Here is a 4,349-nt window from a genome sequence, read left to right as displayed (position 1 = left end):
ACTTTCCCTTATTGGAGTTTGCCTATAACAGCTCCAAACACTCAGCGATTGGATTTACACCATTCATGTTAATGTATGGATTCCAGCTGAGATCTCCGATGGCTGTAGGCCTAGAGAAGGAGAAAATTCAATCTGTCAAGGATTTCTTTGAAGATATGAATGATATGCTTAGAGCAGCACGTGAGAGCATTCGTAGCGCTCAGGATCGCGCTAAAACTTATGCGGATAAAGGACGTAGAAAGGTGACCTTTGCAGAAGGTGACTTTGTATTCCTTAAGGTTCCTGTGCAGTTAGAAACCATGAAAACGGGAAAGTGTCATAAACTTTCTCCGAGATATTGTGGTCCTTTTAAAATCCTTAAGAAGATTAGGGACGTAGCATATAAACCTGTCTTCCATGTCAGTAAACTGAAGAAATCAGTTCACGGGTTAGAGAACGCAGTTTCTCCAGAGATTTTGGTGGACTTGATAGAGCCACCAAAGATACCACATGAACCTGAAAAGATTCTAGAGTATCGTGATAGACAAACCCGACATAAAGTGTACCAGGAGGTACTTGTTAAATGGACAGACAGGGATGAGGAGGCAGCTACTTAGGAATGCCGTAGTGCAATTTCCAAGAGGTTTCCCTAGTTTATTTTCGAGGACGAAAACTCTTCTTAAGGGGGGGTAATGTCACGTAGGCTGTAATGCCTGACCGACGGCAGACCGGATGGCCAAACGGGGCTTTAGCGTCAATGCCTCGGCCGGAGCGCCGAGGACATGGCCATCCGGGGTTCAATGGGAGAGGATGCCTATGCGGAGTCATGGGCGGCCAGGCTAGTGTGGACGACAGGCCACACACTATATAGCCTGGGGGATGAGGGGCAATCCTCATTCTTCCTCTATGGCTGGGTGGTGAGCCAGAGGCCGTCCCCCCCTATGGTAATGCCCGTAGTGGTGTTACGATAATCTAATACCATTTTAAGGTATTTTACCGCATTTTATGTTACTGGGTAGCTGTCGGCCTACTACATTTGGCTGACCAGCTCTTTGGAGGGATATATAAGGGTGCTCACCCTTCCCCTCACTTTTCATCTTATTCTTGCATATTTGCTGGAGGTCATTGGCTGTAGCAACATTCTCTTTTTCTTGTAAGCACCTACGGGCTTTCCTTGTGCTCATTTTCAGCAATAATCAGTTGTTTCCAGCCTTCAACAGTTTGTCGTTTTGGCCTACAACCTATGTTTTCTCTTTCTTTCATACTTGGATACATGTTATGTATCAGTATCAGAGGCATGTTAGAGAATCTATGAATATGATTTGTATGAGGAGAAGCCGAATATCCCGAGATTGCAAGTTCATCTACTGTGTTGCAAGATAACGTAATGTTTCGAGACAATGATGACTTGTAAGATGTAGTTGAGGAGGATAGTAATAAGAAAACTACTCTTACAGAGTGGTTTATAACTAATGAGCCTCATGTCAATGCAAGAAATCTGATGTATAGTGACTTCCCTTGCAAACGCACAAAGAAGTGAACAATAAGAAAGGCAGGGAATACCATTGGTTGTATGTGAGCAATATTTAATCCCTCCCATAATGCTTCTTCAGATAGGGTCCATGCAACAACTCATTGAATGGGTGTACACGAGGCTTTTGAGAACTGGAGAGTATACAAGCTTTTTCAAAGAGCATGCTATCCTTGCACCTCGAAATGTTATGGTTGATGCTATTAATGACATTGCTCTAAGTGCAATACCTGCAGAGGAAAAGGAATACTTGAGTGCAAATTTTGTGTCCAGAGCTAGTGAGGCTAACTTTTTGTATGCATTAGAATATCTTAATAACTTGAATCTAGGTGGTGTTTCAATTGGTTTTGAAGGAAAATGCTCCTATTATTTTGTTGCAAAATTCGGATCTACAAAAAGGATTGTGAAATGAGATGAGATTAATATACACTTCCATTCTAAGGTTATAAAAGCATAAATAATTGCATGTACAAATATTGGGGACAAGGTTTTCATCCCTAGAATACCTTTCATACCAAGTACTTTTCATCCCTAGAATACCTTTCATACCAAGTACTTTTCATCCAAGGTTTTCATCCCTAGAATAATAACTTTCATACTACCGAGTTCTTTGCAACTTCCTTTTGATATGAGACAAAGGCAATTTATTGTGAAGCTTGCGTTTGCCACCATGACTCATGTCCCTATTATATCGGCAAAATTTGCAAGTCAACATTCTAACCCTTTTTTATGATTATTCTTTGTGAAGAAGATAGTGTTCTTTGGTACGTACATGAGTATAAGGGATAGTGTTATGATAACAAGTACATTCTTGATATATCTATGTTAATTTTGAATTTTTGGACATGATCTTTGTCAATCTTGAGTGAGTGTTTTGTTTTAGCTTGATGGGGTTGTAGGCTCTAAGAGTCGGTGTATTCATTTTTTCTTACCAAAAGCCTGTTAACTAGGAGCCTACGGGGCATGGTTGTAATGAGGACTATTTGTATAGCTTTTTTTAGGTCAATTTATACTCCTATCAAAGAAGATGTGACATCTATTGACCAAGGTTGGTTGAATATCATGATTGGATGATTGTAGAGCTCTTTGTCTTTGAAAATCCAAAGTTATTATGGGTTGTATGTATTAACTAGGTACCGATCAAGGCCAGAGTACAGACAATCTATTTTGTTGGCTATCTGTGTGAAGTAGACAATAAAAAAATTAGGGGCTATTTTAGAGGGATCTTTGATATTATCGAGTTATTTCGTCATAAACTTTTTTAGGAAAAATCACCCAAAATTTTTTAGTTTTTAGTGAATTGTGGAAACAAATTCGCTCAAAAGTACACTACATACTACCATATAAGACAAAGATTCACCCAAGTTTCTAAAGTTTTAGGTTCATATAAAAAAACATTCGATAACCCATCTATACTTATACTATTTAACTAGTGTCTTATTTTTTTTAACCTTGGATGTAGATTAAGTTTGAGAAATCTTTTGTGCTTACAAAGCTTTTTATTTTAGCCTTTGCATACACATTGACATGTATGTACTTAAATAGGATTAGGATGACATAATCTTTTATGTTTGTTGTCACTGATTCTATTGCTCTGAAGTTGCTCAAGTTGAAGGTACACAAATGTCCAGGTGCTAAGCATTTAGTTTATGTGTTTCCAATAATAATACTAAAGTTATTTACTTAAGAAACTATGTAGATCCCTTTTGATGGAGAGCTCATGTCTATGCTTAGTTGTTGGTTTTCCTCCTCGAGATGGTAAGTCTTACGGGTACATATTTTAATCTTCTTCTAATTATTCTTTGTGAAGAAGAGAATGTTGTTTGGTTCATGCTGCATAAGTGAGTATAAGGGATCTTCTTTTTGTAATAGGTTCATTCATGATGTGGCTATGTTTATATCAAAACTCTCTGTATATGATTTGTTCTTCGATGAAGAATACATTTCGCTAGGGTTTTATAAGGTAGATCTTCATAGGGTTGCAGGCCCTTGCAGTCCAAATTGCATCATTGTGTCTTACTTAGGCTACCTAAGATATTGGGCATGGTCATAATGATGACTATATGTATAGCTTTTTGAGGCCTACCCATACGCATGTCCATGAAAGTACATCATCTATTGACTAAGTTATGTTAAATATTATGATTGTATAATTATAAATCTCTTTTATCTCAAAAATCTAAAGTTTTTAATGGGTTTTTATGTATTATCTAGGTATAGGTCAATTTGAGAATTATAGAGGAAATGCGACCTCTTGCATACATGTAAACCACTCTTCATCACTTTCCAATAGACCTCTCTATGGAAGTAGCCTTGAAAGTTAGATAAAGTTGATCGCTAGTGGCATTTAGGTCTAATGGTATCCTGAATCGAGAGTGAGCCATACACCCATTAGCTAACAACACAATATCTATACCAAATGAAGCACACACAAGAGTAACATGGCCATCTCCATGTACTCGACAAAGTAAGCAATTGTAGAGGAAGGTCTTTCCAGATTCTCCAGGACCATCAAGAAAGAATACATCAACATTCCTATCAATTGCATTAAGAATCAGATTAAAGGCAGCCCACTGACAATTGTTGAGAGTCATTTGCATCTAATTGGCCATTTTTGCTTGTTGCATAGGATCAAACATTATCTCTTCTTGCAACAACCCATTCACAACTCTTGCCCTACCTAATCTATCAATCAAAGGCATTTCTTCAAACTCGGACAACCTTCACCCATGCTGCTGAAGAATGCACTCTACTTGCTGTCAGAATACGCAGCGGAGATGATGACCAAATCTGGGAACACAAGAGCAAAAACACAGGCAGAAAAACAGCACAAGGGAGA

The sequence above is a fragment of the Cibotium barometz genome, chromosome 25 (genome assembly GCF_041138505.1).
Source record: "Cibotium barometz isolate CiBa-2024 chromosome 25, ASM4113850v1, whole genome shotgun sequence".
Taxonomy (NCBI): Eukaryota; Viridiplantae; Streptophyta; class Polypodiopsida; order Cyatheales; family Cibotiaceae; genus Cibotium; species Cibotium barometz.
Note: the sequence above shows the minus strand (reverse complement) of the source record.